Source organism: Dendrobates tinctorius, unplaced genomic scaffold, assembly GCF_039654945.1.
Source record: "Dendrobates tinctorius isolate UK_male_01 unplaced genomic scaffold, ASM3965494v1 ptg000084l, whole genome shotgun sequence".
Lineage (NCBI taxonomy): Eukaryota > Metazoa > Chordata > Amphibia > Anura > Dendrobatidae > Dendrobates > Dendrobates tinctorius.
The window spans coordinates 17,943,003-17,955,295 of record NW_027361752.1 but is presented as its reverse complement, the minus strand read 5'-3'; the positions used below and the strand labels follow the sequence as shown (position 1 = coordinate 17,955,295).

The 12,293-nt window shown below is 42.0% G+C and overlaps 1 protein-coding gene across 4 annotated transcripts in view; it reads right to left on the bottom strand.

Annotated features, from left to right (window-relative positions):
* ROBO1 (roundabout guidance receptor 1) overlaps nucleotides 1-12,293 on the bottom strand; it is a 1,387,368-nt gene that overhangs the window by 351,259 nt on the left and 1,023,816 nt on the right. The window lies entirely within an intron of this gene.

The window sequence follows — 12,293 nt, the reverse complement described above, 5'->3', positions numbered from 1 at the left end:
TTTTTTTGGGGAAATGTGCAGCGACCGTATTATTTTTATTCTCATTATGGCGTTTTATTAGATTTTGACAGATTAGACTATTATTAATATGAAGATGTATTTAATTTTTATCTTTAAACTGGATTGAATACAAAAAAAATGTATATTTTTAATATTTTGCTTTATTTTACTAGTCCCTTTTGGGTTCTAACTCTGTGCTCCTTTAATTGCTTGCTCTATAGTAGAAACCAAAATACAACAGTATTTGGGAAGAGTCAGACGGCTGTAAAACTCGGAAAAGGATCACAACGCAACGTTCCGTCTGTTCGACAGCTCTCCGGACACATTCGTGACAGCATGTATTGCAATGCAGCTGTCATGCTCAGGTCGGGAGAGCCAACAGCCAGTCCGAGCATTGCGTTGTGATCCTCATCCAAGTTATACGGCTGTCTGACTCTTGCCTTAAGGCCCGTTACACATAACGATGTCCCAGCGATCCCACCAACGATCCGACATAGATGGGATCGCTGGGACATAGGGATCACATAGACAGCCCCTCCAGCGATCAGGACCAGCGAGCAAGATGGTTTCCAATGTAAACAGCGGGTATCTAAGAGCCGCGCGGCTCTTGGATACCCGCTGTTTACCACAGATACCAGTGTGCACGCTGGTTTCCAACATAAACATTGGGTAACCAAGAGCTGCGCGGCTCTTAGATATCCGCTGTTTACCCTAGATACCAGCGGGTAAACAGCGGGTGTCCAAGAGTCGCACGGCTCTTAGTTACCCGATGTTTACGTTGGAAACCAGTGTCCAGCGTCGCTGATCGTTGGTCTCTCGCTGCCACACGAAGCGATGCGTGCTGGCCAGCGGGAGACCAACGATCATAAAATGGCCCAGGACGATCCTGCACAATCAGCGATACCCGGCAGGGGGGCCGGTCGCTGATCCCCGTCACACACAGCGATATCGCTGGAGAGATCGTTGATGCGTCACAAAATCAGCGATCTCGCTAGCAATCTAGCTGTGTGTGACGGGGCCCTTAAAGTGCATAATGTAAATTAACATCTCCTATCAAGCCCACCCATCTCCTGGTCTGCACAGGGGAACAAAGATCGCAGCCATAGGTATCTTCAATAGGCCAGGATGACCCATCGAAACCTTGTAATAGGTAGGGGAAGGTGGGATGATAGGAGCCTTTCTGTGAATGCTCCTATGGTCGTTCCCTCCTCAGGGGTGTAACTATGTGGAATATAATGGAGAAAACTGCACTCGGATTCTGGCCCCTGAAGGGGCCCAAAGAGATTGCCACATAAGAAAAGATCAGCATTGTAAATGGCACCTGGTGGTGTGGAGTAACATGAAACGGATCGGAGTCTAGGAGCTTCGGCCTCTCCTCCTCCTCGATGTCTCGGGGATAATACAAAGTAACAAGTACTTTATTTCCATTAATGACATTCTGTAATTTGACCTCACATAAAAAAAAAAAAAAATACTTGGAAAAGTGGTGAAAAGGAGAAGGCACCAAACATCTAAAATTCCCATGATTGGCAGATAACTCGACATTAGCAGGAATGCTAGTGACATATTTCCCTAAGGGATGTAATGACCTTGACGAGTGAATTATAATCTTTCCCTTTATGTAAAAGTTATTGAAAAAAAAACACTCTAAGTGCATTTGAGAAAGATTTTTAAGCCCTATTAAATGTACATTTTGCAGAACAAGAGACCATTTATTATCAGAATATTATATAAATCCCGCAATCAACACCAATCCTATCATTTTCTTGTCAAATGTGCTACACGCTAAAGAATATTTGTCAAAAATAAGATCTCTGCACCCATTAATTATCAGAAGTATCTCGGGGTTTTTTTTTGGACCAATCATTTGATAATACATTCTTTACATCGGTGTTTTAAGAGGAGGCTGAAAAGTTGCTATATGAAGAGATATAGATTTGCATGCAACCTGCTCGCCATTAGTAAATAATACACGGTAATCTATATGGCTAAGTCCTCTTCTTTTTATGCACGTATAAGACGGATTGAGTTTCTTCTCAGCATTAATAACTGACAAGGTGTGTCATATTTTCTAGACGATAAGCAGATGTAACCAGAAAAGACAAATGCCTCCAGCTATACACAGGAAACGCAGATCCAGACACTTTAAAGAGCACCTGTCACCCGGAGATGTCATCTATAGGGCCTTCAGGGAGGCCACAACTTGTGGCTATAGTCTAATGCAGGTGTGGCTTTCCAAGGCCGGGAGGTGGGGGTTGATGGAAAAGCATATTACCAAGGCACAATACAGAAATGTGGGAATAGATCTAACGATTTTGGACTTATTGCTAAATTTTTCCAAACAAGGATTTTACTACAATTGTTTTACTACAATTAATAATAAAGAGTCCAGTTGTTTTGGCAAAACACATAAAAATGTATGTCGTTTTTTTAATATACTCTGTGCTTCAATTTTCCTAATTTAAAACCAAGGAAATAAAATGAAAGGATTGAAACCGATATTACTAGCTCCACCTAGTCTGAGATAGCTACTGACATGGGTTTACCGCGACAGAGAGGGGCCAGAAGACTTTGGTGTCTGACTCTACATACTCCTCCACTGATTAGTAGCACTTCACCATCATATTAAACAGTGACTTTTGCTCAGTTTAATCAGTTCAGTTGAGAGTCTCTGAAGTTTTCGCGCTTTGATGAGCTCAGATGTTCAGTGTTGGCCACTCTCCTTTGCTACATATACTCGCCTCTGGTAACCAAAATTCCCAGCTTTCGTTTTATTCAACCTGTTGTGAAGGTGTTTGTTGAGGAGGTATTTGGAGTGTTGTTCTAAAGACTGTTACTTTGGTTATTTGTCTGTGTGCATATCCTTGTCCTCACCAATTTGGTTGTTCCTTCCTTTTACTTCCCAGTGTTCTATTCTGTTGATTGTGAGTACATTTTTTTATGATTGGCATTTTCATTTATCCCTGTACGTCTTCCCTTGTTAGTCTGGCTTCTGTATTCTCATATGCAACTACTCCCCACTTCCCTGGGTGAGAAAGGGGGCAGATAAGGCCTGAATCACAAGCTCAGCAAGGTATTAAAGTATGTGGCCCTGGCATTTTCACTATTAGAAGTAATCTAGGGAGCAGGGATAGCTAGGGAACCCCTAGCTTTATGGATACGGAAGGAGCCCATAGACCTGGGATATCAAACTACAGTCAAGTGACAGTTACCCTATAATTCAATGTTATATTCTTTATTGAGCCTTGCAGCATGACAAAGGATAAAAGCCAAGACAAAAGCCTGGTTGCCTTGTAAGGCCAGAACTGTCAATCAAAGAAGAGATGGCAGAGATATATAGAAGTCAAATGGGAAGAAAGGTGCTCCGAGCTGCTTGGCTACGGCAAGTGTGCACTAAGAGACCGTGCTTGGTCAAAATGCTGCCAGAATGTCTTAAACACCTATTCTTTGATCAAGTGATATGTGTGGATCTTGGGTCAACTCCTTAAAGGTAAAATGTTTTTATCTATCATTGCATTAGTTTTTGTAGTGCTTTAAATAGGTTGTCCACTACTTTATCATTGATGACTTATCCTTCAGATAGATCATCAATGTCTGATCGGTCAGGGTCCTTCACCAGACACCCTCGCCAATCAGCTGTTCTCAGCGTCAGCGGCCGCCAGCCGGACATGCCCATTTGCAGAGCTGCTCCTTCTTATGACAGTAGCCGTGACCACGTATCTCCTATTGAATATGGGGCGGATGTGCAGAACCGTGCCGCGGCCACTATCAGAAGGTGGAGCAGCTCTGTAACTGAGCACTTCCAGCTGCCGGCAGCCGATGCCGAGAACAACTATTCAGCAGGGGGTGCCGGGTGTCGGACTCTGACCAATCAGACATCGATGACCTATACTAAGAACAGTATCATCAATGATAAAGTAGTGGAAAACCTCTTTGACTCTTTGGATCAAATTTCAAGATTATTGAAGCTTTCAAAATAATTCACTTTACAATCCCAATTATTCTCACGGCTACACAGAATTCTGAAAACTTTTTCAGCCAGCGAAATCCTCCCATAAAAATTGCTAAATCCAAGTTTTGATTTTCTGTATGCTATGTTCATGTTTCCGTTACTCTATATGCAGAAGGCTTAGTGACCAAGTATTAAAGGCTTTTTTGCTCATTCTTCTGTCATTTACATACCCAGCAGGGAAGATGGGGACATTTATATATCACGAATACTGCGGCAGATTAGGTGATACTCCTCATAATTAGCTCTCCCTTTAATTACACTATTTATTAAAGATGTTGCAGCTGCATAATAATAATCAGAAAATGATATTCTGCCCATCAAGAGCCTGCGAGAAGCGTCCAAACTGCCGTATCTGCAGCGCTGCCAACAGCTGAAATGAAATTTGGGAAAATATAGGTCATGTTGTCATTCTGTCTGCCCAGAAAATGATATCTGGTATCAGGACAGCAGAAAAGCTGTGCACATGACTTGTTTGAGGGGGGTTATTACTTTCTATAAATCAGAAGGGTTTTCCCTACAATACAAGATCAATGTGTATGCCAGCTAGGTGTTTTTTTCGGCTTTTTTTTCTGCAGCTTCTTTCCTGCCAGGTTTTGCTGTTTTTCGTGGATTTTCTTGCATTGTTTCGTGGCGGTTTCGACATGCTACGTTAGTTTGTTGTGCAAGCTGATAAGCTTTAGTGTTGAAAAAAAAAAAGAGTTCTATTCCTTAGAATCAGGTTTTGGCACAAAAAAACGCAGCAAAACCTGATACCTGCATTTTTGGTGCGTTTTTTTCACCACCCGTTCAAGTCAATGGATGAAAAACGCTGAAAGAAGTAACATGCTCTATGTCCAAAAAAACATGCAAAGCTCAAAATACTGATGTCAAAAGAAGCAATGTGTGCATGAGATTTCTGAAAATCAGCAAAAAAAAAAAAACATAAAAAAACTGCTAAAAAACCACCTAGTGTGGGCTTAGTGTAAGATCGGTAAACGCTAAAAACGTAATAATTGCTTGGGCTGGAGATACGCTGAGAGGACATGGACATCTTCAATGGCATTTTTTTTTTACCTAAACGAATGTATTTTGGGCTTAAAATTGTTTTTACTTTTGGGTTTCATTAAAAACTTTATAACATTTGTCATTTAAGGCTGTATTTCTAAAGTAAACTTACCGCAATCTGCACATTACCGGCTGTAGATTGAGTTTATTTAAAGAGGCGCTCCCATCATAATGGAAGGTCAGTTTTAGCATTTAGTGCATAAAGTAAAAAAAATTTAAAAAAATTTGGAATTGTTTTTGCAATTTTACCGCACTTGGAATTTTTGCCCATTTTACAGTAAATTACATGGTAAAATATATCTAAACAGATAAGTAGATTATATATTCCATCTTTAGGTACAGGGTCATAATGACTTTTATTGGTACAGAAAATGTGTGCTAGATATTTTACGTATTGATACAGAAACAGAAAATGGAAGAAACATAATACATATTTATCATGACGTTTGTCTACAGAGAGAATACATGATAAAAGGCAGAATTCTTCTTCACGACTTTGTTTTCAATCACGAGAACAGAAATTAATGTTATGCAAAGAAAGAAATAAACAGTAACAGAGAAAACTAATCATTTCCCGCACCAGAGATGCGCAAAAGAAAAAAAAGCTGTCTAATAAATGAGCAACATCAGATTGAGGAGAGTGATGAGTGAAGAGTGCTTGTTGACTGATCAGGGCTCAGGAAATGGGGACTAGAAGCCTCATGGACAGGATTCATGACAACCAGAAGTTTAGACAACACTGGAATATAAGAATCGAGGCCCGAGGCACAGAAGATGGCAGAAATATTTCTTACATATATGGCAACAACCAGAAATATTTCAATTTACCAACAAATTTCATTCATGTGAGAATCAGTTGCAGTTAAGAGACCAAATCCCACAAGAGGACCTGACATCATGTGAAAAGTCGCCGATGTCTGCTCCTATTTTATTTCCCGAGTATTTTTCAAAAAGTTCTTTAAAGAAAACAAAAAATCATCAACCAGAGATACGGGCCTCTACTGTATATTTAGTGTGCCCACTTTGCTAAATTTTATGGTATTTATCAAGGGTGTGAAGATAATGGGGTGATTGGGCAGAATCACTGGGTGATTGGGCAGAGGAGCCTAAATACATGCCCACGGGGAGACCTGTGAGCAACACCACAGTAGTAAACACCAACAAAAAATGATCAGATTGGGCAAATTAAGTAAAAGGGCCCAAATTTCTGGAACTATATGACAAAATTAATAAAAAAAGAAGAAAATAATATAAAGCAAATACTAGCCAGTTGTTCTATGATGACAGGTACTCTTTAAGATGACCACATTACATTTGGTTGAATGCCCCCTTGATTGACAGCTACTTCACATGACCAAACCCCTTACATATGTATTTGTTCCTACAGAATAGATAGCTGTCAGTCAATGTCTGATGGCTCAGGTAATAGCTATCCTCCCCCCTGACTTCTCCATATACAGGAGCATTAGCACATGAGAGAGCCGCTGATGGGGACCCCTATAAACATTAAATTGATTAGAGTGTCACCACAATGGAAGCCATCTCTTGTTACACAATGGACTATTTGGCTATTACTGGGTAAACTAGAAGTGTTACACTGTAGCCAGCCACTTCTTAAAGGGGTTGGTCACTACTCTAACATTGGTAATCTATCCTTAGGATAGGTCAACCATGTCTGATCGGTGGGGGTGCGACACAAAGCACCCCCCATTGATCAGCTGTTCCCGATGTCAGCTGGAACTTCCCAGTCGTACAGCTACATAGCTCCGTCAACTCTATAGTAGCCACGGCTGGGAATTGCACATTCGCCCACTATTCAAGTCAATAGGGAGCAGATATGCAGTACCAGGCCATGGCCAATATACAGTCAATAGAACTATGCTGCTCCATAACTGAGCAGTACTAGCAGCTGCCGACACCGAGAGCAATAAATCAGCGGAAGTGCTGACCTAATTGATGACCTATCCTAAAGATGGGCCATCAATGCTAAAGTAGAGGACAACCTCTTTAAGTAGGTCACAACCATCCATTTATTCTGAAATCTATGATAATAAGATGAATCTAAAAGTGTCCCCCTTCTGCGATACTCAGTGGTTAGTCGTTACCTTTGGGAACTCTAGATGTAGTTTTTTTTTAATAGGGGTTATCCGGGCAAACTAAATCTCTACCCAGGAGACTTACTATTTAAAAAAACACAGACTCAGTCATACTCCCCTAACAGCACCCACCTGGATCCAGCACAGGCGGTTCCGTGATCTGCGAAGAGATAGGAAGCAGTGATGTAACCATTCCACAAGTCAGTGGATCGCTGTGGTCTATGATTGGCTGCAGCGGTCAGGTAACATAGTAACATAGTTAGTAAGGCTGAAAAAAGACATTAGTCCATCCAGTTCAGCCTATAAAATTCTGTCAGAATAAATCCCCAGATCAATGTCCTTCTAAAGAACCTAACAATAACTGTAAGATACAATATTGTTACGCTCCAGGAAGACATCCAGGCCTCTCTTGAACCCTTCGACTGAGTTCGCCATCACCACCTCCTCAAGCAAGGAATTCCAGATTCTCACTGCCCTAACTGTAAAGAATCCTCTTCTATGTTGGTGGAAAAACCTTTTCCAAGTGACTTTGAGCAGTGACTAATTATAAAACATCCAATGATGTGATGCTCAAGGCACAAGAACGCTGCCTCCAATCACATACTGCAGCGGTCCGGCGGCTAGTGGAATGGTTACATCACTGCTTCCTCTCTCTCTGCACACATGGAGGAGCCCGTATTGGATCCAGGTGGCTGACAGAAGGAAAGTATAATTAAGTTTATCATTTTTTTTTACATTTTCAGCCCCCTGTACAACATTTTTCCCTTTAATTATTTTTGCACTGTCAACCATAGGAGAAATGCCTTTGTAAATGTCAGGAGATTAACAATTTAGTTTATATAATCTCATTAAATCCCTAAAAGGGTACAGAAAAACTCAGTTTTTGGAATGAGACGACCCCTTTAATAAGAAAGTAAACTTTTATCAGTCTTGTGGCAAGAAGCTAAAAGAAAGGAGAGAAAACTTCTGAATATTAGAAAGTCTGCAGATTGCCTTTAATAAATTACCTAGACTACACAGACACGGAATAATCCATCATTGCCACCCAGTGTTCCGGATTATTGGAATTTCTCCATCCCTGAATGAGCGATCCGTGCTGACAGATGACATTTCTCTGTCGTCTGTTCTATTAATATGTAAGCAGCTGCATTACAGACTTTTGTCTGGTGGAGAGAGACAGAAACGAACTGCTTGGATTTAATGAACTTGATCCAAGTTTGCACAAGTTCCCGGCGCCCATTGATAACAAGCTTGTAATAGTACCTGGATCACCAGGATATGACACTCGATCCCCTCCGCACACCACCCAGCCTCCTGTGCTTTGTGCCCTTGACGGCGTTATCTGGCACGGACAGAAGATATCTCGGCTATGAATGAAAGCCCCGTTGAGAACTGCACTTCCTCAAAATGTTCTGATATCTGGAAACTACTGTAAGAGCCAGACATTCGTTTCCTTCTGGTATTGGCTGCTTAGAAGCAAAGAAATGGATTATGGAACCAGGTAAAAAAACAAGCTCAGATTATGATGCAAATGGAGGCATACCAATAAATCAATATTGGTCTGGAGACGAGCAAATCGATTCGACGCGAATTCAATTTGTGTCAAATGTTTAGGAATTCATTAAACCCAGCAAATTCAAACAATTTGTGATTTGAGGGAATCGTCTAAAAAGGCTGCTGCCATTTCACTCATGATTGCATGAACTAGAAAAGGATCACCTAACCTGAAGCTTACATAGCCTGTATAAAAGCCCAGGGCAGTAATGCAGCAGACATTTTGTAGTGAACCTGGATAGTAAGAGGACATCACAGCTCACAGCCTAATTGTAGAGATAGGGATAGAAACTGATAAAAACTGAAGACACTGTAACCTTGCGTTCGCGCATGGCAGCCGCGTTGTTTGTAAAATGCATCGTTTTCTGTAATTTAAAAAAATCGTTGCAAAAACTTTGCAGTTCTACCGTGATCTTAGCAAAAATAATGCAACAAGGCCACAATTTACAAAGACAGCCGGCATGGCAGTGAAGATTAGTATTAGTTAATTTTTCAACATCTTATTGGGGGATCAGGTTTGTCAGGTGAGTTATGTGAGAAGATAACGGACTTAAATCTTAAAGTTTTAAACACATAGCGTTTTATTACTTGAACCAGAAAAACTTCAAATCAGTAAAATTATTAGACTTCCACAAAGATATAATGAGGTAAAGAATCTACTGCACTTCACAGTAGTCACACAATTAGGGCTCATACTCACTTGCGAGAGACTCGCACGATTCTCGTGCGAGTCTCTCACATGAAAACCCGGCACTGCCGCCGGCACTAGGACTGGAGCGTGCGGCTGCATAGAAATACATGTAGCCGCACGCTACAGTCCGAGTGCCGGCGGCAGTGCCAGGTTTTCATGCAAGAGTGAGTATGAGCCGTAAAAGTAGCTGTGTGTCTGAGGATGATAGAAAGATATCTGCACACTTTTCCACCAGAGACAGGGTGAGAGAACCAGCAAAGTGATGAAAAAAAGTTGCAATTGTTTACTAAGGTAAAAGCACTTATCTTAAGGTACTGTCACACTTAGCGATGCACCAGCGATCCCGACCAGAGAAATGACGCGGTCAGGATCGTTGGTGCATCGCTAAGTGGTCGCTAGTGAGCTTCCACACAGGCAGATCTCACCAGCGACATTGCAGGGGTCGGGGGTCGCTACTTACCTGTCAGACAAGGCGATCCTGATGCCCTCCCGCCTGCGTCCACGCGTCGCTTGTCGTCACAGCAGGATGCCCAGCAGGAAGCTGACGATGAGAAACAGTCCTGGACGTTCTCGCGTGATCAGCGATAACCAGCGGGGGAGCGGTCGGAGGTACGTATCAGACATAGTGATATCGCTAGCGATATTGCTATAACGTCACAAAAACCAATGACGTTATAGCGATATTGCTACCGATATCGCTTAGTGTGACAGGCCCTTTACTACACAACAGAGTAATCTCAGATGTAATGACTGTTGTCCCTTACCAGTCACATTGTATTGTAAGATCAATCTTCATTATGTGATTAACACAAATACCTTCCCACTACGGGGAGGTGAGGTTTAACCCCTTAACGTCCAATGACAGATATATCCGACATTGGACGCCTCCCCCTGTTTGATGTGGGCTCTGGCAATGAGCCCACACCTTTTCTGGCACATGACAGGTGATCTGATCAGCTGTCATGTGCCCCTAAGAGCCGCTGGTGGAAGCGCGATCTACCCACAGCTGTTAACATGTTAAATGCCGCTGTCAAACTGTGACAGCAGCATTTAACATGCACACACAGGAAGCGTGTCATTAACTCTGCCCAACGGTGCCTGTGTCACATGACCACGGGTCGCCAATGGGTTGGCAAGACAACCCGGGGTCTGCAGGAGACCCCTGTGATTGGCATAACCGGATAGCTATGAGCGGTCAGCGCTCATAGCAAGTGTGCATATCTGCAACATAGACCAGGGCTGCGCCCTGCTCTGTGTAGCACAATCGATTGGATGATCGCAGCTTCTAGTCTCCCATGGAGACTATTAAAGTAAGTAAAAACAAATGTTTTTAAAAATATAAAAAGAATACAGAAGTCCAATCAATTCCAAAGACATACTGATAGGAAATTTAGATTGTGAGCCCCATATGTTAGCGGCATATAAAAATAAAGATTATTATTATTAAATCACCTTCCATTCAAAATAAAACAATAAAAAAATCAAACATACACAGATTTGGTATCGCCGCTTTCAGAATCTCCCGATCTATCAATATATAAAAAGAAATAATCGGCGTAGCGAGAAAAAAAATCAAACGCCAGAATTACGTTTTTCAGGTCACTGGAACATTGCTATAAAATGCAATAATGGGTGATGAAGAGATCGCATACACACCAAAATGGTATCAATAAAAACGTCAGATCGACGCACAAAAAATAAGCCCTCACCCGTCTCCAGATCTCAAAAAAATGGAGACGCTACGGGTCTCAGAAAATGGCAACTCTGTTTTTTTTTTTTTTTACAAACTTTGGATTTTTTTTTCACCACTTAAATAGAAAAGAACCTAGACATGTTTGGTGTCTTTGAACTTGGAATGACCTGGAGAATCATACTGGCTGGTCAGTTTTAGCATTTAGTGAACATTGTAAACAAAAAATCCAAAAAACAATTGTGGAATTGCACTTTTTTTTGCAATTTCACCGCATTTGGATTTTTTGTCCTGTTTTCCAGTACACGACATGGTAAAATCAATGGTGCCATTGAAAAGTACAACTTAACCCACAAAAAACAAGCCCTCACATGGCCAAAATGACAGAAAAATAAAAACAGTTATGGCTCTCGGAAGAAAGGGAGCAGAAAATGGAAATGTAAAAGTGAAAATACCCCTGGTCCTTAAAGGGGTTAAGTTATTAAAAAATGTCATCTAAAATCTAATGGCTCTCGGAAGAAAGGGAGCAGAAAATGGAAATGTAAAAGTGAAAATACCCCTGGTCCTTAAAGGGGTTAAGTTATTAAAAAATGTCATCTAAAATCTAATTTCTAAGGGGCCCGTTACACATAGCGATATCGCTAGCAATATCGCTGTAACGTCACTGATTTTGTGACATAGCAGCGATATTGCTAGCGATATCGCTATGTCTGATACTTACCTCCGACCGACTCCCCCGCTGGTTAGCGCTGGTCGCGTGAGAACGTCCTGGACCATTTCTCATCGGGCGCTTCCTGCTGGGCTTCCTGTGGAGCCGACGCGTGGACGTGGGCGGGAGGACGTCAGGATCGCCTCGTCTGACAGGTAAGTAGCGACCCCCGACCCCTGCTATGTCCCTGGTGAGTTCTGCCTGTGTGGCAGCTCACTAGCGACCACTTAGCGATGCACCAGCGATCCATACCGTTGTCAGGATCGCTGGTGCATCGCTAAGTGTAACGGTACCCTAAGGGCTCATAAAATAGAGGGGTATATTGAAGCCTGGAGGGGTACAGTTTGGCCTAGGATTTTTTACACCCCCTGGGTATAGTTTGGCCTAGGACAGTTTATCCCCTGGTATATACTCTGGACAGGGGTTACTTTGGCCAGTTACGCCGGCAAATGCATGTGACCCAGGGCCAAAAGAAATAAAGTTGATGTAAACCTTGT